The 24800-nt window shown below is 42.9% G+C and overlaps 1 protein-coding gene across 1 annotated transcript in view; it reads left to right on the top strand.

The window, feature by feature from the left end:
• Nucleotides 1-24800, top strand: part of LOC125454646 (ADP-ribose glycohydrolase MACROD1-like) — an 880504-nt gene that overhangs the window by 248118 nt on the left and 607586 nt on the right. The gene's annotated exons all lie outside the window — the stretch shown is intronic.

The raw sequence follows: 24800 nt of genomic DNA, 5'->3' as shown, positions 1-24800 counted from the left end.
GATTCTCACATGCAGTTCTCCCATCCAGGAGGAAAAAACATCAAGAGAAAATTCAGAGAGTGTAGCGGCCAAGAGACTCAACTCTGTTGAGATCCCAATAGCTTTTGATGCAACTGAGAAATCCTGATCTGTGAGATCAGGCAACACCCAATCAGGCTGCATTCAAAAAACACCCAAGGCCTCCCAAGCTGTTTACTCAAGTGGGATTCACTAGCCAGATCGCCACCTCTACCTTACAACCTCTTTTCAAAAAATAAGTCCAGATCAAAGTAACCTTTCAAATTTACAACATTATCACACCTGTTAACAAGCCATTGACTGAAATATCACATTGCCACAGCCTTAAAAAGCCAAGCTGTTTGTGAGGAAGGCTGCTTTATATTATGAACATAAGAACAGGAATAGGCCATTCAGTCCTACCAATGAGATTATGGCTTGCCTGTGACTCAGTTCCATGCACCTGCCCCTGACCCATGTCCCTTTGCTCAACAAAAATTTATCAACCTCAGATTTAAAATTAACAACACATCTAGCATCCGCTGCCATTTGTGGAAGAGAGTTCCAAACATCTACTACCCTTTGGGTGTAGAGGTTCTCCCTTACATCTTTCCCAAATGGTTCTAGAATTTTCAGCCAGTAGAAATAGTTTGTCTTTATTGACCATGCCTTTTCCCTTTAAATTCTTCTGTCCTGAAGAAGGGTCACCGGACCCAAAACATTAACTTTGCTTTCTCTCTCCATGGACACTGCCAGAACCTGCTGAGTTTCTCCAGCAATTTCTGCTTTTGCCGCAAAAGCACACAGACTGTCTGGTCATTCCCATGTTGTGGGGACTTGCTGTGCACAAATTGACTGCTTTGTTTCCACTTTGTAACAGTGACTCAGCAAGCATCCCATTGGCTGCTCAGTGCTCTGAAACATCCGGTGGTCGTGAAAATGTGGCATTAATGAAAATCTATTTTTTTTTGAGAATTGGCCGATCCTGTGTTCTGCAAAATGTGAAGAACAGAGTCTTTAAACAAAAGTGTTAACAACTCTAACCTGCAAAATTTTGAGTTGCTCCCTTTGAGCCTGTGGGGACTACTGGCAGAAAAAAGTTGCTTACTGCTGGAAATATCTGATATTCAAGGTTATCTTCAATGTGCTGTCTTTTTTCTTTGGATTCTGGCTTTTAATTAGGGCTTCTTTAAATATCGTGTGCAAATTTATGTTTTTAGAGACTGCAGGGTGGTATTTGGGAACGTTGTGATTTTGCTGTCAATACCAGAAATAGTTTGATTAAAATATTGCAAAAGGCCAGGAACAGGAATAGATAAATGGTGCTACTAATGAGAAAGCAACTAAAATTAAGAAGCACTTCAATTTAAAATATCTGCAGTTTTCTCCAAGACACATTGGCAGCTTTTTTTATTTTAACTGCTTTTTGATGACTTCCTTCATCTTGATTTGTCACCTTTCCTCTGAAAATTACTTCCTGTGTTAGTAAGAAACTATACTTTGCCGATGGTACCAAAATTGGCAGAGTTGCAGATAATGAGGCGGGTTGTCAAAGGGTACAGTGGGATATAGATAGATTGCAGATTTGGGTAGAGAAATGGCACATGGAGTTTAATTCGGGCAACGCGAGGTGATGCATTTTGGAAGACCAAATTCAGGTGCGAATTATACGATAAAAGGCAGAACCCTTAGCATTGACATACGGAGGGGTCTGGGTGCACTGTGTTGGTCAGCATTCCTTTTGCAGCAGATCCCAAATCCCAGCCTTGATTCTGTGACAATGACGGTTCATTGCAGAAAAAAGCCATTTGGTCTGTCATGCTTTCATCAGGTCAATTACCTAGTGAAAATCTCCTGCCTATTCCCCATTTGCCTGCACACATTTCTACCTAAATATCCATCCAGTTCCACAGATGCCCAAAAGTGACATGTGGGTATGGTGGTCAAGAATTCCTACAGCACGCCTGTCTTCATTGGCTGGAGCATTGAATGAAAACTTATGTGGCAGCTGAACAAAACTTTAGTGAGCCCACATAAGAAGTATTGTGTCCAGTTCTGGTCGTCACGCTCCCGGAAGGATGTGGATGCTTTGGGGAGGGTGCAGAGAAGATTTACCAGGATGTTGCCTGATCGGGAGGGCTTAGCTCTGAGGAGAGGTTGGGTGAAGTTGGTTAGTTTACACTGGAAAGATGGAGGCTGAAGGACAACCCCATAGGGCTATACGAAATTATGAAAGACAGAGACAGAGATAGGGTGGATGGTCAGAGGTTTTTACTCTGAGTGGAAATGTCAGCTGCAAGAGGTCCCAGGTTCAAGGTGAGAGGGGGAAAGTTTAGGCGAGAAGTGCGGGGAACATTTTTCACACAGAGGGTGGTGGGTGCCCTGGAACACATGGCCATTGAATGTGGTGGGAGCAGACACGTTAGCAATGTTTAAGGCCTATCTTGACAGACACATATGAACGGGAGACAAACAGAGGAATAGATACCACTCATGAGCAATTAGTAACGGGTCTAAATACGGATTAGGAAACAATACAGGCTTGTTGGGCCGAAGGGCCTGTACCTGTGCTGTATTGTTCTGTATTATTATCTCCTTACAGTTGCGCTTCTTTGGTAAAATGTGTTATATTTTAATAAGTTTGCAAAATAGCTGTGGAATGTCTGGGTAAGTAGCACGAACATTAGGATTGCTTGGGGTTATCACCGTGTATAGATTCATCAGGTGTTGTAATGATGCTGTAAATCTGACTACAGAACAATTATGTTTGCTGTAGAGGGAGTGCAGTAAAGGTTCGGCAACTAACTCCTAGGATGGAGGGGATAGATGCAGTGAGAGATCTTAGTGTGTAAGTAGACAGGTCCCTAAAGGTAGCAGTACAGATAGATAATGTGTAAAGAAGGCATATGGAATTCTCTCCTTCATTGGCAGTAGTAATAGAATACAAAACTAGGGGATACAATGATGAAACTGTATGAGACACTGGTGAGGTCATAACTGCAGTACTATGTACAGTTCTGTCACTGCATTACAGGAAGGACGTAATTGCTCTGGAAAGAGTGCAGAGAAGATTGACTAGAATGTTGCCCGGGCTGGAGAGGTGTAGCTTTGAGGAGACTTTAGGGTTGTTTTCCTTGGAACAGAGAAGGGTGAAGTCACAACATGATTGAAGTATGCAGAATTGTGATGGGTGGAGATACAGTAGACAGGACGAACCTGCTTCTCTTGGCAGAGAATTCAAAAACCAGGGGCTCTGGATTCAACCTAAGTGGCAGAAGGATTAGAGGGGACATGAGGAAACATTTATTTACATAGAGGTAGTGGGTGCCTGGAATTCACTGCCTGAGTTGTTAGTGGAGGCAGAGACTGGAAACTGCTCTAAAAAGCACCTGTATCTGCGCCTTTGCAGCTGAAGTATGGCCGTGTGCAGGAAGCTAGGGTTAGGAAGGATATCTGGGTGTCTTTGGGTCAACATGGACAAAATGGGCCAAATGGCCCCCTTCTCTGCTATCTCATTTCTATGGTTCAATGGATTGTCCTTTGTTGAAAGGCTAATTAGACTGGTTCTATATCCTGAGATAACACGGTGTGAAGCTGGATGAACACAGCAGGCCAAGCAGCATCAGAGGAGCAGGAAAGTTTGACATGTCGGTTTTTTCTGAAGAAGGGTCTCGACCCGAAATGTCAAACTTTCCTGCTCCTCTGATGCTGCTTGGCCTGCTGTGTTCATCCAGCTTCACACTGTGTTATCTGAGATTCTCCAGCATCGGCAGTTCCTACTATCTCTGGTCCTATATCCTCTTGAGGTTAGGAGAATGAGAAGTGACCTCAGTAAATCAAACAGAATTCCTCGAGGGTTTGATTGGAAAGCTGCAGGAAGGATGTTTCCTCTGGCTGGTGTGTGAAAACTAGGGGCAGACCATTTAGGACTGAGATGAGGAAGATTGTTTTCTCTTGGGGAAGGAGTTTGTGAATCTTTTAGTTCTCTGACCCAGGGAGCTGTGGAGGTTCGGTTACTGCCTAATTTTGAGGCTGAGTTTGACAGATTTATATTTTAAAAACATTGAGGGGCACAACATGTTGGGCAGCATTCCTTTTGCAGCTGATCCCAAATCCCAGCCTTGATTCCGTGACAATGACGGTTTATTGTTGTCATATTCTGTTTGGTTCATTGCAGAAAAAAGCCATTTGGTCTGTCATGCTTTCATCAGGTCAATTACCTAGTGAAAATCTCCTGCCTATTCCCCATTTGCCTGCACACATTTCTACCCAAATATCTATCCAGTGCCCTCTTGAATGCTTCAAACGAATCTGTCTCTACCACATTTCCAGACAGCGCATTGCTCACCTTAATTACTCTCTGTGTGAGCATGTTTTTTTTTCTCTCACGTCACCCTTGTTTCATTTGCATGTCACTTTAAATCTCTGTCCTCTGTTATCCACTCTGTACAGACTGCTCATGGTTTTTCAAACTGTCTGCCGAGCCTCCTCTCAGTCTTCTTCTCTCTAGGTAGAACAGTCCCAATTAATGTTCTTTGGGGAAGGAAACCTGCCGTCCTTAGCTGGTCTGGTGTTTGTGTGACTCAGATGGGGTTGACGCTCAGGTCCTCCTGCTGAAATGGCTGAGGAAGCCACTCAATTTAAGGGCAGTTAGGGATAGATGTAGCACCCACATCCCAAAAAAGAATGGAGATATAACATGCCTTTCCCAATCTCACCAGTTTAAGACTCAAGTTTCCTGTGACTGCTGGTACTGGAAAGAATTGGGCAGTAACATAGCTGAGTATGACCCAACCCAAGGGGTCCTGTGTCTCTACTTCTGTGATGGAAGGTCTGGGAGGGGTTCAAGTCCTACCCTCAGATAGAGAGGGTTCAGAAAAGATTCACCAGGATATTACCAGGAATGGAGGGTTTGAGTTATAAGGAGAGGCTGGGATTTTCCTCACTGGAGCGTTGGAGGTTGAGGAGATTTATAGAATCATGAGGGGCATAGATAAGGTGAATGGCAGCTGTCTTTTCGCTAGGCTGGGGGATTCAAGCTTAAGGGCCATATTTTTTAAAACAAGTGGAGAAAGATTTTACAAAGAGAGTGGTTTCTGTGTGGAATGAACTTCCAAAGGAAGTGATGGCTACCGGTACAGCTACAACATTTAAAAGATTTCTTGATGAGGACATGAATAGAAAATGTTCAGAGGGATATGGTCTGGGAGCGGGCAGGCGTGATTAGTTTAGTTTGGGATTATGGTCGGCAAGGACTGTTTGGACCGAAGGGAACTGTTTCCATATGACTCTATGTGTTGGCCATGGAAGTCTGTCAAAGCAGGTTGCTTTAAACAAAAAGGACCCCATGTTGGCTTAAATTTGGCCATGCTTCATGACGCTTTGGAAGTGTATGTCACCTGAAAAGCATTCAAATAGTCTTGCTTGACAACTTGTTACTGTGCAAGGTAAATAATCAGTGTGGGGCCCACACCTAGGTTTGATTAACATGGATTTGTAAAGTTACTGTTTTGTGAGAAGTGAAGAGCTGTTAATTATGCAAAAGCATTTGATGGCTCTAAATATGATGACAGTCTTTATCATCCTTCTTGAATAATTACTGTCATAGCTAAGTTTGGTTTGCATCAATTAACATTTTGCTGCCTTTGTTTGATTATACCATGAGACTAAATTATATCCATTGAAAAGATCCAGGTGTCAGTCATGCCTAACTTGCCTGTGAGTCACAAATTCTGGATTCATGTCCCATTCTTGGTCTTCAGTGTAGAAATCTAACCTGACCCTCCAGAGCAGTGCTGAGGGAGTTCTGCAGTGTACTGTTACATAAGCCTGGTTTTGTGTGAGACAATAAACCAAGGCTCCAGGACTCTCCTTGGGTGGATCTAACGGATATGATGCAAATATTTAGAAGAGGAACATTGTCTTTTGTTAGAAAAGCAGAATACCTGGACATTATCAGATTGCAGTTTGGGGAAGTGTGCTGTGTACGCATTGGCTGCTTCACTTTCTTACATCACACTTATGTCTTTCTTTCCAATGTGCTTAATTGGTGGTAAGTAAGGTCTTTTGTGATACCAGTGGTCATCAAAAGCACTGGACTGGAAACATTAACTCAGATGTTGCTGAGTTTCTCCAGCACTTCCTGTTTTTGGTTTATTGAGATACAGGGCTACTGTGTAAAGTTTTGGTCTCCTTACTTGTGAAAGGACGTACTGACCCTGCAGGGTGTGCAGAGGAAGTTGACTAGGTCGATTCCAAATTTGAGAGGGTTGGCTTACGAGGAGATATTGCGTAGACTGGAACTATGGGCGGCACAGTGGCTCAGTGGTTAGCATTGCTGTCTCACAGCGTCAGGGACCTCGGTTTGATTCCGCCCTCGGGCGATTGTCTGTGTAGAGTTTGTGTGTTCTCCCCCCACCCCCGTCAGCGAGGCTTTCCTCCGGGTGTGCTGGTTCCCTCCCACAGTCCAAATATGTGCAGCATAGGTGGATTGGCCATGCCAAATTGCCCATTGTGCCCAGGGATGTCTAGCTTAGGTGGGTTACAGAGGGATGGGTCTGGGTGGGATGCTCTGAGGTTCAGTGTGGACTTGTTGGGCTGAAGGGCCTGTAGAAATTGTATTCTATTCTACTTATTGGAATTTAGAAGAGTGCGGTGTCATCTTACAGAAACATATAGAATTATGAAGGAAGTAGATAAGATAGGAGTAGGGAGGGTGTCTCCAATGGTGGATGAAACTAGAACTCGGGGGAATAGCCTCAAAATAAGTGAGAGGGGGTTTAGGACTGAGTTGAGGAGGAACTTCACCACCCAAAGGGTTCTGAATCTGTGGAATTCCCTGTCAGTGAAGCAGTAGAGGCTACCTCATTGAATGTTTTTAAGGCAAAGATAGATTTTTGAACAGCGAAGGAATTAAGGGTTAGGTGAATGGGTGGGTAAGTGGAGCTGAGTCCACAGAGGGATCAGCCATGATCTTGTTGAATGGTGGAGCAGGCTCAAGGGGCCTACTCTTGCTCCTAGTTCTTATGTTTTTATGTTTTTGTCTTGTGAAAGAAGCAGATTCCATTATATTTTGTAAGTGACGAGTGTTATTTTTATTTGAATTGAATAGGACAGTATTCATTTCTTCTTAAGGTTTTTAATATGGAGTGTCTGTTCCCAGCGTATTCAAGATGGTGCCAAGAGTCATCTGCAGATGCATTAAAAATATGTTAATAGTTCTCCTCAACGTGCTTGCTGGTGCCAATACACTGTGGAGTTCGGAAGGCTATTCAAGCTGGAGTGAATCTGTTGCTGTTGCTTTAGAGTTTAGATGCAGTGCATTACAGAGGGACAGGCTTGCATTAGTGCTATTCCACGATGATTGCTGCCCAATCCCTAACTCAGTGTGCATCCAACATGGAGACATCTTCGCTTGCCTCTACCCCACCGTAGAGCGAGGAATAGGTAGGTTGGATGTTTGTGCTGCTACCCACTTTCTGGCAGAGTCTGACTTTTCTTTCATGGTCATCCCATGCAGCTATATAAATGCTGAGCAGGGACTGAATAGTAAAACCATTTTTAGGTGTACAATAACAATAGATAGAAAGCTTCTTATATTCACTAATGGAATTTGGGCATCACAGGCTGAATCAGCAGTAATTTCCTGCTCCTACATGCCCTTGAGAAGGTGGTGGGGAGCTGCCTTCTTGAACCAGCGCAGTCCATGTGCTTTAGGTAGACCCACAGTGTCCTGAGGGAGGGTATTCCAGGATTTTGACCCAGCGACAGTGAAGGAATAGCGACACACTTCCAGGTTAGAACAGTGAGTGGCTTGGAGGGGATATTGGAGGTGGTGGTGTTCCCATGTATCTGCTTCTCTTGTGCCTTGAAGTGGCCACGTGTTTGGAAAGTGGTGCCTGAGGAACTTTGGGGAATATCTGCAGTGCATCTTGTAGATAGTACATGCTGCTGCTATTGGTGGAGGGAGTCGATGTCTGTGAATGTGGTGCCAACCAAGTCGGGTGCTTTACCCTGGATGAAGTTGAACCTTTTCAGAGTTGTTGGAGCTGTGTCCACCCAGACAGGTGAGGAGTACTCTGTCATACTCCTGACTTGTTCCTTGTAGATGGAAGTGAGGCTTTGAGGAGTCAGGAGGTAGGTTACTCACCACAGTATTCCTAGCTTCTGACCTGCTGTTGTAGCCACTGTGTTTATGTAGTCAGTTCAGTTAAGTTTCTGGTCAAAGCTAACCACTAGGATGTTGACAGTGGGTTTTTGGTGATGGTAACTCTAGTGTATGTCAAGGGGCGCTTATTAGATTGTCTCTTATTAGAGATGGTCATTGCCTGCCATTTGTGTGGTTTGAATATTGAGGACTGTTGCTGGGGAGTCGGTGTAATCAATACTTGGATTGATCTGAATAGAGGACTCAGTTCAGTTCTGACTCATCTGTTCAAGTGATGGGTACGATTTTGCGCAGGTGCGTGGTGCTTCACCTTGTGGTAGCATTGGCCACAGATGCAGCCATTTTTTTAAACATGCATGTGTTTAAATTTGAGTAAGTAGACATTTCTTTGGGTTTAATTTGTCCGTGTGTGTGTGTGTGTGTGTGAGAGTATGTATGGATGTATGAACCTTAATGATCGCTTGAGGACTTTACAAATGTAGGAAATGTGGAAGAAACTCAGCAGGTCAGGCATCATCATCTGTGGAGAGAGAAACAGTTGTCTTTTTGCATTTAATACGACTCTCCTTCAGAACTGTCCAAACAAACAAAACTACAGTGCTGAAGTTGTAATGAACTGAAAATGCTACAGTGTTCTGAAGAAGAGTCAGACAGGATTAGAAACTTTAACTCTGTTTCTATTTTTCTCCACAAATGCTGCCAGACTTGCTGAGTTTCTCTTGGGTTCTCTGTGTTTGTTTCAGATTTCCAGTTTCCGTGTTCTTTTTACTTGAGGGATGTTCCTGAGCCCAAAGTTATTTGAGATTCAATCCACCCCAGTTCTCAAACATAACATTCTTAGAAACTTGACTAATGCACAGAATTCTGTGACATCTCAAAGCCAGTTTCTAGATGTCCAACTGGATTCTGCAGTATAAGAATGTTAGGTTCTTTCACAAATCTGTTCCGTATTTGAGGTAAAGGGTTGATGTTTACAGGAATGTAAATGCCAATATGATTGATTTAAAATAGGCCCCACTGTATTGAAAAAATGCTGAATAAGTAGCTGTTGTTTTGAACAAGTATAAATTGCAAATTATATCGAAGCACTTTGTGTGTTCAGTTTTCAAGTGGCCCATAACAGTTAGCATTTTATACATTGGTACCTCATCTGACTTTTCACCAATCCAACTGAGACAGTTTAAAGTAGTGTTATTTAACTAACGCCTAGTCTACTGCTCTGTAGTGTCGTTGTTATGAATCTGAATGGTCTCAATTGGCATCATTCTGCTAATTCCAATTCATTTGCAAGTCATTGAGTTTCTGTGTTAAGTTCCTCACATCTTAGACATATGCTACCTCAGTGGGATTGTGCTTGTACAAAGCCATAGTTTTATGGAGCAGAAATGACTGTTTCCACAATCTTGCAGCACTTTATAGTTTGCGTACTTGTCTGCAGGTGAACCCTGCATAGTGTGAAATGCCGGATGATTGTATACCTCAGGACCAATGGTGATTAAAAGATTGAAGCCGATGATGCCAGTTGGGAGTAAAGGAGGAGATATTGGTACACCAGACACTCCCTCTAATGCAATAAGCAAAGGTAACTGAGAGGGGCGAGAAGCAGAGGAAGTTGTTTTGAGAGAAGAGATTCCACGACAGGCATTAAATGTTCTTGTAATTTCCATGGCTGAGGGATTGTGAACACCAGGGTCCCTAGTCTAGCTAAAAAGACTGATTTGATAGTGGCTAGCTATTTTTTTTTCTCTCGATTCTGCAATTCTCCTGTTTCGGCTGTAAGTTTTGAATGAAGGCAGGAGTTCATATGCAATGAGAAGTTGCATTTGGACTGCCTCAAATGCACTGTCATATCCAGAAATGTTCCACAGGCTCATTTTCACACAACCTTTGACACTGAACCACGTTAGGTCATCAGAGAGGTAGCTTTTCTCAGGCATGGCTTCAGATATGAGAGAGAGATACATGTGGAAAGGGTTTATGAGATTTCCATAGTTTAGGACCTTTCACAACTCAAGGCACTGCCGCCAATGATGCAGGGACTAAAATGGGGGGATGTTGAGACCAGATCTCAGAGGATAATAGGAGGTACCTTTAAACTTAATAATGCAAGTGATTTTCATAGGTGTGTCAGCAGGATTAATTTAATTTAAACAGGGAAATAAATACAGGTGGGCCTGTCAGTATAGCAATACTGAATGTTTACCAGCCACATTGCAACATGTATCATGCTGAATGAGTTCCTTGGAAGTGTATTCACTGTTAATGCATGGCATAAGATCTTCCTTGTGTACAGTATAGTGTCAGAAAGAGCAATGAGTTAATGGCCAGTTAATCAGAGCCTGCAAGAATGGCCGATAATTTTGTTTCTCCCTCCCAATTCTGGGGAATTTCCACTGACATTGACAATTAAATGTTTAGGATGGGAATTAAATCTGAGAGTCGGCCGAACTGTCACTAACCGTCCCTGTTATTCAACCAGGTAATCCAATCCACCAGGTAATCTGATCGACGATCACATTGCCTGTGACACAACGCAGTAGCTGCAGACTAGAAAGTGGGGAGGACATTTCTGGGGGCTGGGGAGTGGTGAGTGATTGTGGAACAAGGTGGTAGATGGAGAAGATTGCAAACATTGGAGGGAAGATTGGCAGAGAAGGACAAGGAAACGCTGGCGGAAAGGGGAAGGTGGGTTCAGGTCCTGGCTAATATGAAAGGTCTTGTGAAGAGTTTTGCTACTTGGGTCTGGGACTAAACAGTCCTGCAGTCTTACATTCGGCCTCATTAATAATACATGGATCCTTTGTTTTGTGGTTTTCAAGGGACATTTTTCATCCCATATGTGTATCATTCGTCCATTCATCAGCCAGTTTGCATAAATTGTAGAGATAGAGTTGTACAGCATGGACACAGACCCTACGGTCCAACTCATTCATACTAACCAATAATCCTCAATTAGTCTAGTCCCATTTGCCAGCATTTGGTCCATATCCCCCTAAACCCTTCCTATTCACAAACCCATCCAGATGCCTTTTAAATGTTGTCATTGTACCAGCATCCACCACTTCCTCTGGCAGCTCATTCCTTATAAGCACCACCCTCTGCGTGTAAAAGTTGCCCTTTAGATTTTAAATGTTTCTCCTCTCACCCTAAACCTAAATCCTCCAGTTTTGGACTCCTCCACGCTGAAGAAAAGACTTTGGCTCTTCCCATCATTCATTCTCCTCATGATTTTATAAACTTCTATAAGGTCACCCCTCAGCCTCTGCTGCTCCAGGGAAAATAGCCCCAGCCTATTCAGCCTCTCTCTGTAGCTCACGTCCTCCAACCCCTTATAAATCTTTTCTGAGCCCTTTCAAGTTTTCCAACATCTTTCCTATAGCAGGGAGACCAGGATTGCATGCAATATTCCAAAAGCGGCCTCACCAATATCCTGGACAGGTTGTGTTTACTGTGATAGTAAAGTTGCTTTTTAATTGAAGTTAGTGAAAAAGTTGTTAACATTATTCTGAAGATAGCAATGTTGTAATTCGTCTCTGCAAATTAATACTTTTGGTTAATCCTGAATAACAGGAGTGATAACAATGAAGTAATTACATATTTAGGGAGAGGAGGTGGGGATTCAGTTTATAGGAAATGTCAGGTGCAGAGCTTTGAATCATCCATTATGTTAATCCCTGTTTGGCACTGATCCTTTTCTGATTGCCTACTTCTGTTCCATTTGTCAGGAATAAATACGTGACACCATGCAGGTTGCTTATTTTGTTTTCGTCCTACTCTGAGTTTTTTTATTCTCTCTCTGTGGTCCGCTCCCTGATGGACATGAGCTGCTGTTTTCACTGATTCAGTGTAGGAGTAATTTTGTGGTACCGCCGCTCAGATCTTAGACTTGAATAGCTGTAAATATACTTCATGTAATTTTTAACATTGTAATGTTTTTTTTCTCTTGCAGTCCTAAGCAATGAAACACACACAACAGGTGTGATTTGGCCTTTGTATTAAAAATGGAATTGGTTGAAAATCTGAGTTCAGCAATGTCAAAAAGCAAGCATTTGATCACTGTGGTTCCTTCTTTATTCATCTCTCCCTGCCACCTCTTCTCCTTTACCCTGCCCATGCTTCTATTTTTCATAAAGGTATAGAAATGAGGTTAGTAAGTAGGAGGTGGGAGTGGGAGGTGGGGACAGGTGAGAGGAAGAACAGGTTAGGGAGGTGGGGACGAGCTGGGCTGGTTTTGGGATGCAATGGAGGAAGGGGAGATTTTGAAGCTTGTGAAGTCCACATTGATACCATTGGGCTGCAGGGTTCCCAAGCAAAAATCGAGGTGCTGTTCCTGCAACCTTGAGATGACATCGTTGTTGGCACAGCAGTAGGCGCAGGATGGACATGTCGTCTAAGGAGTGGGAGGAGGAGTTGAAATGGTTCGCGACTGGGAGGTGCAGTTGTTTATTGAGAACTGAGCGTAGGTGTTCCACAAAGCAGAACTCGAACACGAGGAAGCACGAACAGTTCATCCACTTCACTAACACCTTCCACCCCAATCTTAAGTTCACCTGGACCATCGCCGATACCTCTCTCTCCTTCCCGAACCTCTCTATTTCCATCTCTGGCAACCGTCTGGAAACCGATATCCATTTGAAGCCTGCCGACTCCCACAGTACCTAGAATACACCTCATTCCACCCACCTTCCTGCAAAAATGCCATCCCCTATTTCCAATTCCTTCGCCTCTGCCGCATGTGATCCCCAGATGAGGCATTCCATTCCCGGACATCTCAGATGCGCTAATTTTTCAAGGACCGCAACATCCCCCCCACAGTGGTCGATGACACCCTCAACCGTGTCTCTGGCATTTCCCACAACTCATCCCTCACATCCCGTTCCTGCAATAACAACCAAAACAGAATCCCCCCTCATCCTCACATCCTCACAAACCACCCCACCAACCCCCGGATCCAATATATCATCCTCCAGCATGTCGCCATCTGCAATCCAACCCCACCACCAAAGACATTTTTCCGTCCGGACTCTCATCTGCTTTCCGGAGGGACCACTCTCTCCGTGACTCCCTTGTTCGCTCCACACTTGCCTCCAGCCCTACCACGCCCAGCACCTTCCCCTGCAACCACAGGAAGTGCTACACCTGCCCCCACACCTCCTCCCTCACCCCCATCCCAGGCCCCAAGAAGACCTTCCACATCAAACAGATGTTCACCTGCACATCTGCCAATGTGGTATACTGCATCCGCTGAACCCGGTGTGGCTTCCTCTACATCGGGGAAACCAAGCGGAGGCTTCTGGACCCCAAGCCCAGACTGTGGAATTAGTTCACAGACCTTGACCTCCCAAACCCTCAGCCTTTCACCCTCCCCCATACTTCTTCTCCCCTCTTCCCCCTCTTTCCCCCCAGCCCCCCTCCTTCCCCATTCACCTGCTGACTCTCTCACTCCTGGCATTTATCCAACTAGTCCAAACTGAGCTCATTTATATTGTTTGCCTACTGATAGGCTGTGAAGTAATCATCTCCCTAGCAACTGCGGGAGAGAAAGAGTGATTTGAGGGAGGGTTTCCTTCACATTTCCATGCATTCAAACTGCAGGATCAACCTTTATTCCCATTGGATGTCCTCAGTGATATATATTTCTGGGGTGCTTTGGGGAGGAGTGCTGGGGGGTAGGGAGCAGATCCACCTAGTGCCCTGTGTGTTTGAATAATGGGTGCCGTTTAGCTTGGTTTAACATTTTGGGAAAAATGTGAAACTTGTCAGATTGTCTGCAGGGGGCAGGGAAAGTGAAATGCACAGTGCATGCGGATAGTACAAGGGCTGATGGGCCGAATGCCTTTTCCGAATGGCATCCCTACCATCATTTCCTCAGTGACTGATGTTTTCTGTCCATCAATTTTCCTTCCTGCAAAGGCACAGCTTTCAGAGAGCATTACCCTGTTGCCTGGCATCGCTCTGCACTGACTACTTTGTTCTGATTTTCCTTCTCTCTCCTTCCCGTGACAGCAAGCTGAAGAATTTACAGCAGTAAACCCCGTGCCTTCCCTTTTCTTGATTCTTGCTGGCATTTAAAGAACAAAATAGATTTTGGAATCTTCCAAAAACATGTTGAAATCATCAACTGATAAAAGTTACGTTGGCACGGCCGACTACTGTAGCTGTTTGTCATCGTACCCCTCAAGAATTGAAGGTGTCACCTTTACTTACAGGCTAGATATCTCCTTGCACAGGAACATAGCAGAAGTAGACTATTCAGCCCCTCAATCCTGCTTGATATGCTATATGACAGCTGCTCATCTACCTCTATATCATAATCCCCATATCCCTCAACGACTGAGCTTCTACGTTCCCCGGTGTACAGAATTCTTCCGAATCACCAGCTTATGAATAAAGATATTCCTCCTCATCTCTTAATTGGCCAGACCCCTGTTCTGTGACTTTGCCCCCTTGTTATAGGCATCCTTTTTCTTTCTGTTGATCATTTCTGAATCTGTGTCACGATCTTACTTCGCCTCCGTCTTATTTACTAACCTCCACTGTGAGACCATGTCGAAAGCCTCTTGCCAATCCAAATGCGCCACATCCATTGATTTCCCCCATCTGCTTTGCTCGTTAAATCCTTAATAAACTCCCAACTATTTGGTCAGACATGATTCCCCCTTCATAAATCCACATTGGCTCTTCTCAATAAGGCCTTATTTTATCACTGCCCAGTTATCACATCCTTTTATAACAAGTTCTGGTATTTATCCCTCTTCAAGGTGACAGGTCTATAGAACCTCATTTTCTCTCGCCCTCTTTTCTGAAACAGACAGGATATGTTTATGGATTGCCAATCTGCATAAACCATTGAAGAAACTGTAAACTTTTGAAGGATGACCACTAATATATTTATGATTCCTCTAGCCATTTATTTCAATGCTCTGAGATGTAGATCTTTGGGTGCCAGGAATTTGCAATGTATTACATGTGATTGTCATTGCCTAAGGTTGTGTTGTTAGGACATAGTAGGTGGAGTAAGTGTTTAAAGGATACATCTCAGATGAAACTAGGTCTGTGAGGTCTAACTTTCAGAAAGAATTGAACATGTGGGAGCTCTTTTTTTTGAAAGAAGACCATGAGGTGTGACCTGATAGGTGACCTTATAGTGGTTAATAAAATCATGAGACGTTTAGATAAGTTGAATGGCAAGTGTGTTTTCCCTGGAATGGGGTTTTCTAGACTATATGGTATATGTTTAAGGTGATAGAAGAGAGACTTAAAAAGATATGAGGTGTATTTCTTTTACACAGGGGGTATAAAACGTGGAATTGAATTCCATTTGTGGAATGAACTTCCAGAGGAAATGATAGATCTGGGCACAATTACACCATTTAAAAGACACTTAGATAAGCACGTGAATGGGAATGGTTTGGAGGGATATGGGCCAAGACCAGGCAGGTGGGACTGATTTAGTTCAGGATTACCTTCGGCATGGACTGGTTGGACGGAAGGGTCTGTTTGCGTGCTGTATGACATTATGTCTCTCTAATATGAAAATGTTTGACACGGTGGTCTCGGAGAAATTTGTTGCATTTGTCAAAGAAACCAGACAAACAGGCTGTAAAGTTAAGGAAATCCAGTCCGAAATTCAGCAGAAATATTTTTATCCAGAGAGTGGCCAGAACATATGAGCCCAAGTCAGCCATTCAGCCCATTGTGTCTGCCCTTGTATTCAATGAAATCAACTCCACTTTGCTGCCTTCTTTCCTATAACTCTTGACTCCCTTACAAATTAAAAATCTGGCCATCTCAGCCTTGAATATGCTTAAAGAATTCCACAGATTCGATGCCCTCTAGGGTAGTTGGAGAAGGAGCCGTTGAGGAAATTATAGATGTATTTACCATTATAATATGGGGGGAGAATATCATGGGAAGATATATTGACAGGGGTAGATGAAAAAACATAGGGGCAGGTTAGTACAAAGAATAAGCGTTGGATGGGGCACATGGCTTATTTATTTTTGTAAACACTTTGTGACCTTTAAGACTTGGATTGGACACCATTTCTTGCACAAACATGTTGGCAATCCCGAACTATTCTCTTCAATTTGTACAAAGAACAGTACAATTGATTCTGCACTCAATATCACATTGATCTTTCTATCTGCACTCAGGCTGCAGTGCTAAAGGTGTGGGAACGACCTTGTTATACTGCTCATCCCCTTCTCAGTTTCCTCTTCTCTTGCAATTCATTACCAATGTTACTTTCTATCACCTCTGGAGCATCAACGAGTCCATCCTCACCTCTCTTCCCATTCTGCTATCAAAAACGCTTTACCACACATTGCAGCAAAGTGCTGTATAGCCAGCGTCTCTTTTAGAGTGTAGTACCTGACGTTAAATTGGGAATAGCAGCACTCAGCTTGCACACAACAGCCGACTTCAAAATTCTCATACCCCCCTTCAGATTTCTCAGTGCTCTCACCCTTTCCTGTTTCTGCAATCTTCGACCTGTGTTGTGCAGACTGCACTGTTTTCGAAGGCTGTCTCACTGTTTACCCAACCCTCGATTCTACCACCAACAGCGACAAAGGACACCCTTGCCCAATATTGTTTCTCTCTTGCCGATCCTGTGTAATGGTTTTGTGCTCTGTCGCCCTTCTGCATGTCGTGAATGGTGCAGAAATGTATGTTCTTCTTTAGAGTGCTTGGACATCAGCTGCAGTTAACTATTAGCCATTGTGTTTTAGCGGGTAATTATCCACAGTGATCTCTCTTACAGTGATGTGGAGGTGCTGGGTGGACTGGGGTGGACATGGTCAGAAGTCACACGACACCAGGTTGTAGTCCAATGGGTTTATTTGAAATCACAAGCTTTTGGAGCCTCACTCCTCCTTCAGGCGTTAGTAGCGAGGTAGTATCAGACACAGAATTTGTAAGTAAAAGATCAAAGTCTCACACCATTACAGTGACAAAAGGAAGTATGGCCTTGGGGACATCCTCTGCACCATGCAATGGACAGGCAAAGAAATAGGTCCAAAGCTGGAGTAGGAATTGACGTCTCACTGTCAGTGTTATTCTGAATCATAAACTAGCCATTTAACCAACTATGTCCCACTCCCTCATTGTGGTATAGGCTGTGTGGCAAATACGCAATCTTTGATATAAAACTGTAGTTGATGATGTTACACTTTTAAACAGCTATGAAATAAAACACATATTCATTTAGAACAGTCATTTAAGCGGGCCATTGAGGTCTTTTTCCCAGGGTAGAGGGGTGCAAAACTGGAGGCATAGGTTTAAGGTGAGAGGGGAAAGATTTAAAAGGGACATAAGGAGCAGCTATTTCCCACAGTGGGTGGTGCGTGTTTGGAACCAGCTGGCAACTTTTGTCAACTTTTCAGACATAGCAAGAACAGTTGATGCTGTGCTCAGTGATAACACAGAGTAGAGCTGGAGGAACATGGCAGGCCAGGCAGCATCAGAGGAACAGGAAAGCTGACCTTTCGGGGCAGGACCCTTCCTCAGAAAAATCAAGAAGGGTCCTGACCCGAAATGTCAGCCTTCCTGTTCCTCTGACGATGCCTGGCCTGCCATGTTCCTCCAGCTCTACACTGTGTTTCTTTTGTAAACTTTTCACTGTACATTTAAACAGGCTATTGAGGTCTTTTTCCACGGTTAGGGGAGTCCAAAACTAGAGGCATAATTTTAAGGTGAGAGGGGAAAGATTTAAAAGGGAAATAAGGGGCAGCTATTTCCCACGGGGGTGGTGCGTGTAACTTTTGTCAACTTTTCACTACTCATGTGAGTACATGTGATAGTAAAGCTGATTCTCATTCTAAAATATCAACTGTTCACTACGATATGGATTAGAAGGGCAACTTTCCTTTGGATCTTTCTCACCTGTACCACCCAGTGTGTTTTTCTGGAAACTTTGACGTTACAGCTGAGGATTTTAGCGACCAGGTTATTCAGAGAAGCTGGAATTCTTCTCCCTGGGTCAATGGAGATTAAGAGTAGATTTGATAGAATCTACTATCAAATAGAACAGAAATTTTTAAAAAAGGCTGATTTTGATAAGGTGGACAGGATGCAACAGTACCTGCTAATCAGTGACTAATTTAACGTTTGGGTAGAAGGGGATAGGGGAGCATGAGGAAGAGCCTTCATATGTAGCGTAAGGCAATGAGTCAGAATTCACTGCCTGTGAAAGTGACAGTGGTGGAATACAATAATTTCAAAGATAAGATGTATTATCTCATTGCATATTTGCATCACTGGGCTGTTATGCCTGTATTATGAAACAAGGGACATGAAGGACACAGGATTTAGGACAAAGACTGGGACAGACCGGAGTGCCATTGAGAATGGCCAAATGGCCTCCTGCCAAGCTAAAAGAACTTTTGAGCTGCACCCTAATGAACAATGTGTGAGGAAGTATTGACATTTTTACATTCTCATTGAAGAGGAGAAACATGGGCCTTGACGGCTTAATAATGTCAGTTGTCTTGCTTGCACTTAGTTACATTTGATGAGACTGGAGTGTAAGGAAAGGAGTGTCGAGATTGTTACATGTTTCAATGAAATTAGATAATCAAGTGTTCGGTTTCTGAGGCAGTGCTCTCCTTTTCTAGCATTGTTGAAACTTCTTCAATAAAACCAGGTACGCACGTCAAAACCGGTAACCCACACAGCCAACTTTCAAATGAGCTTGTTCACAAACTCAATGCAATCCAGCTAGCCCACTGTCTTTATTACATTGCATCCCCTTCAGCTTGCTGTGTGACAGAATAGCAGAATTCCTAGTTTGGCTCTTAATTCCCAACCCAGAGAGTACATGATAACGATTCCACTGTTTTGCAAAGGAGAGGAACATCAACTGTTTTTCTCTTGAGTCCTTCACATGGACTGGCTCAGTGTCCCAGTGGGCTGATTCCTGTCAGTTTATTTACAACTTGACCTACAAAACTACTTAGAGAGATAGACCGGGTGCATACAGGTTAGATGTTTCCACTGATTCTGGAATCTAGAACAGTTTAGAAATAAGGGAGATAAAATAAAACACACAACTGCAGATGCTGAAAATCTGAAACACGAACAGAAGTTGCTGGAGAAACTCAGCAGGCCTGGTGGCATCTGTGGAGAGAAAGCAGAGTTAATGTTTCGGATCCAGTGACCCTTCATTAGAACTGTTGAGTTTCCCTTTAAATTTCTGTTTTTGTTAGAAATAAAGGTGATGGCATTCATGAGGGAGGATTGATGGAGCTTTTGGAAGTTCCTGCCTCAGAGGGCTGTAGAAGTTCTATATTTGAGTGTGTTTAAAGTAGAGATTGATAAACACAAATTTATCAATCCTAAAGGGTTGTGGGAATAGTGTGAGTGAACAGCATTGAGCTGTTCAATCAACCAAGGTCATATTAAATGTTGTAGCAGTGTTGATGGGCTGAAAGGCCTACCCCTGTTCTTATGTTCCTAAAAATATTTTTATTTGGTGGGCTAGGTGAAGTGGGCTGTGATCTCAAATTCCTTGTTTGAAGTTAAAATGCTGTTCAGTTTCATTCACTGATTTCTTCTCACACTGGGTTGGAATTTGCCAAAAATATGCACTGGAGGTCTGAGCAAGTCATGCTATTGTTGATGGACAACTCAGCCAGCAACTTGTGACAAGAAGGGGATAGCCTATGAATTGTGAATTATCTCTGGGTGCACAGCCCAGCAGCATTGTTAAAAAAAACAGCATCTCACTGTGGCTCTCGCTATGAGTTTTAGGAAATTGTCACACTTGTATATTAATTGTTCATGCAGTTCTCCTCAGATAGTTGAATCTGGTGATGGATAGCATAAAGTATGGTTTTAACAATGTGTTTGTTCTGTAACTGCATGAGTAGACAATTCATTGGGCTCAGGGAGTGAACAATTTAAATTGGAATTTTGTTCCTTCAGTAGTGAGTTATTGGAGATTTAAAAATGTCTCATCTTTTATTTGTAAACACCTTATTTTCCTTTCTCTTTACTTTTTCTCCCTTTTTATCCTGTATTTCTTTCCCTCTGTCTGTTTCTCCATCTGCACATGATTTAGCATTAAATTCACGCAATCCCTCAGTCCTTCCTCTGTTTATTTCTCACTCCTTTAAATCATTGATTAAATTGTTGGTTCTATTGTTCGCCAGGGCCTTAAATGTTCTGTGGTCCTAGCACCATTACTATTAACTGGTGCTTGTGGTACCTTGCAGGGAAAAAACACTTTAGATTTAAAAGGTATTGGAAAATGTCCCAGCTGGCCTTGCTTGCTGCCTGACTCCACCAGCTGTTAGACCACGGTCTTGTTAATGCTAATATATTACCTTACGGTTAAACTAGACAAACAAGCATAGCAAACCACATTATTATTGTCTGTTCATAATCTATGTATAGATCATACATCTCCATGAAACAATCAGTTTTATCAAGATAAGCATACAGTAAACAGAGCTATGGTCAGACATAAGTGAAATGAGGCATTATTCTGCTCTGTGATAAAGGATAAAGGCACTTACCTCTTTAATGAAGCTGGGTTTGTTTTGTGCTGCATTGCTAAGGAAAGAGAACGGTCGCTAATGCTTGGAAGAATAATTTGTGGCGTTGTTCAGTTTTAGGGTTGCGATGCCAATAGCTATGATCTCTTCTTTTGCTATCATAGCCATGATGGTGCTCATTAGGACCTTCCATTTGAGGCCGTTCAATATTATTCAAATGCGCCAACTACAGCCTGCATTTACATAGCACCTTCACTATCGTGAAACGTCCTGAGGCTATGCAGGAGTGTTGAGATGGAATGATGGCATCTTTCTAAAGCATTGATTGCATATCAACTTCGTTCCACTGTTATTATTGCAGAACAAAATGGGTTTGCAAATTAGAAATAGGGTGTATTTTCAGACAAGGTTATTGAGCAAATATTTGTTATGCAATTGCTGTGGGTGGACAGAGGAGAATATTGTTTGCAATTTTCTTACAGTTTCCTTGATTGGTCTAATTTAGGCTGATGCGTAGAAAAACATAAAATATGCCGTCCATTTTCAGCAGTTCCAGAGTGAATGAATCATTTCCTCAAAACTAGTCATGCATTATATCTGTAAAAGTTTGATATCAGTTTCTTTAAAATTTTTTAATGATTCTTCCTTGTCCATTCTTGGCTTGAAGATAGAAACAGAGGCTGGTGGAGGGTTGCTTTTCAGACTGGAGGCCTGTGACCAGTGGAGTACCACAAGGATCGGTGCTGTGTCCACTGCTTTTTGTCATTTACATAAACGATTTGAATGTGAACATGGGAGGTATGGTTAGCATGTTTGCAGATGACGCCAAACGTGAAGGTGTAGTGGGCAATGAAGAAAGCTATCTTTGAGCACAACGGGATCTCTATCAGATGGGCCAATGGGCCGAGGAGTGGCAAATGGAGTTTAATTTAGATAAATGTGAGGTGCTGCATTTTGGAAAGGCAAATCTGGACAGGACTTAAACACTTAGTGGTAAGGTCCTGGGGAGCATTGCTGAACAAAGAGACCTTGGAATGCAGGTTCATAGCTCCTTGAAGTTGGAGTCACAGGTAGATAGGATAGTGAAGAAGGTGTTTGATATGCTTGTCGGTATTGGTCAGTGCATTGAGTATGAGTTGGTTGTACAGAACATTGGTTAGGCCACTTTTGGAATACTGTGTTCAATTCTGTTCTCCCAGCTGTAGGAAAGATGTTCAATTTGAAAGGGTTCGGAAAAGATCTACAAGGATGCAGTCGGCTTTGGAGGGTTTGAGCTATAGGGAGAGGTTGAACAGGCCGGGGCCATTTTCCCTGGAGCATCAGAGGCTGAGGGGTGACCTTATAGAGGTTTATAAAATCATGAGGAGCATGGATAGGGTGAACAGACAAGGTCGTTTCCCCAGGTTAGGGGAGTCCAAAAGTAGGGGGCATAGGCTTAGGTGAAAAGGGAAAGATTCTAAAGGGACCTAAGGGGTAACTTTTTCATACAGAGTGTGGTGCGTGTATGGAATGAGCTGCTAGTGGAAGTAGTGGAGGCTGGAACAATTACAACATTTAACAGGCATCTGGATGGGTATATGATTAGGAAGGGTTTAGAGGGATATGGGCCAAATGCTGTCAGATGGAACTAGATTAGTTTAGGATATCTGGGTGGCATGGACAAGTTAGACCGAAGGGTTTCTTTCCATGCTGGAAATCTCTATGGGTCTATGCCGTTCATTTTCAGCAGTTACAGAGTGAGTGTGTCATATCCTCAAAGCTGGTTGTGCATTATGTGTATGTTTTGAATAAAACTTTTTAAGAAATCTTGTAATGATTCTTTCTTGTCCTTCTTCTTCAAAGTTTTAAGCAGTGCTTTAAGAAATGAAGTGTTGTATAGTGATATCCTGTCAATCATTCTGTACAATGCATCTGTGTAAATTATTTTGTATATTGGATTAGATTTTGTGGCCAGTGGCAAATATTGTCACTGACCTCCAGCCAACAAAGCTACACCCAAAGCTCTAGTGATTGCTCTAGTGGTGATTTCCTCTTTTCCAGTCAATATTCTTTCAGATAGCAGGCAGGATAAGCTGTTTAACATTGAAGTATTCTCATAAAACCACTAAACATCTTTTAGTTTTAATCTTCTGCTTTTCGGAGTAAAGTAAGATTAGATTCCCTACAGTGTGGAAACAGGCCCTTCGGCCCAACAAGTCCACACCGCCCCTTGAAGCATCCCACCCAGACCCATCCCCGTACAACCCACACACCCCTGAACACTACGGGCAATTTAGCATGGCTGATCCACCTAGCCTGCACATCTTTGGACTGTGGGAGGAAACCGGAGCACCCGGAGGAAACCCACGCAGACACGGGGAGAATGTGCAAACTCCGCACAGACAGTTACCCGAGGCTGGAATCGAACCCGGGTCCCTGGCGCTGTGAGGCTGCAGTGCTAACCACTGAGCCACTGTGCCGCCCCTAAATATGATAAACATATGAGATTAAGTCGAAGATAAAATATCATAAGCTTACATTTTTATACTTTTTAATCAAGTGGATTTTACAGTGAAATTTTACATTCAACAATTCCACGCTGCACTTTCAGGGACAGAGAGGATATTTCAAAGTAACAATGAAATTAGAGTACTGTTTAAAAAGTTAGTTACACCTCATTTAACAAGTTGTAACATTTTCTGAGGAAGGGTTACCGGACCCGAAACGTCAACTCCGATTTCACTTCACAGATGCTGCCAGACGTGCTGAGTTTTTCCAGCGATTTCTGTTTTCGTCTCACATTTTCAGTAGTTTTACTATTGAGAATGGAAGCTGTCGTAAACTCATTGTTATCTCATTGAGAGCTCAAAGAGAGCAAAACAACACATCCCCTGGGAAAGCATACGATCACCAATAGTAACTTCTTAAGTTTCGACTGTAACTGCACATGTTGTGGAGTGCAGACATTGCTGTGGTTTGAGAGCAGCAGTGATGACAAATTCTACGGCTGAAGCCAGTATCTTTGAGTTGACAAAAATCGGCCCGAAAGGCTAGTTTCATATTTACGGAGCTTTAAATTTCTCCATTGCGATGAAATTTAAACTCTTTAAAGCTTGCTTGTGACATTTCAGTTTCTACTTTAATTCTACCTGCTTTCGCAGTCGTTTGTTTTGCACTCTGTAAAATGTCAATTTCAGATGTTCACTTCCTTTTACTTTCTAATAAGCTGGTTGTGAGGATCCTTCAGCGTGATTGGCTGCTCATCCTGCTTGACATCATTACTGTTACAAGTTAGCTGGAGATCTCTTGACTTGACATATGATTCAAAGTGGACCAATGAAATCAGGCCATATACTATGCTTCAGAGAATTATAAGCTAATGCTGTACAGAATGTGACTGAAAATGCTTTTGCAGCCCCAGTGATAGAAATATTCAATTACTCATGTTACTCTCCTCTTTCTCCATAGCCCACCTCTTTTCCTTCAAGAATTTATCCCTTTTCTCTTTTGAAAATTACAATTGAGTTCACTTTCACCAACTGCGACTGTGGATTCTTGATCACATAAAATATTACTGGGTTAAAACAGAAAGCCATGTTGCCATTATCTTTTGCTGTGATTAAAGGTGATTGCCATGAGTCATAAGGTTCGCTTTTAAAATAAAAATAACTTTTATCCCAGCATCTAAGCGTGATCCAATTATATCATGAAGCTTCTTTTTCAAACAAAAACCAACCAGTGATTCTAAAACCCAAAAAAACTGTGGGTGCTGTAAATCAGGAACAAAAGCAGAAGTTGCTGGAAAAGCTCAGCATGTCTGGCAGCATCTGTGAAGAAAAAAAATCAGGGTTAACGTTTTAGGTTGAGTGACCCTCCCCCAGAACTGGAGAAGTTCTGAGGAAGGGTCACTGGACCCCAAACGTTAACTCTGAATGTTTCATCACAGATACTACCAGATCTGCTGAGCTTTCCCAGCAACTTTTGTTTTTGTTTGCAATGATTCTGCTCTGCAAAAAACCGATCACTGGCCCATATCCTTTGAGTGAAGCAGCAAAGTAGAACTTGCTGTGGTGAAGAAGTGTTCTGAAGAAGGATTACTGGACCTGAAATATTAACTCTGATTTCCCTCCACAGATGCTGCCACGCCTGCTGTGTTTTTC

The sequence above is a fragment of the Stegostoma tigrinum genome, chromosome 9 (assembly GCF_030684315.1).
Source record: "Stegostoma tigrinum isolate sSteTig4 chromosome 9, sSteTig4.hap1, whole genome shotgun sequence".
Classification (NCBI taxonomy): domain Eukaryota; kingdom Metazoa; phylum Chordata; class Chondrichthyes; order Orectolobiformes; family Stegostomatidae; genus Stegostoma; species Stegostoma tigrinum.
Note: the sequence above shows the minus strand (reverse complement) of the source record. Positions and strands in the feature narration are given on the sequence as shown.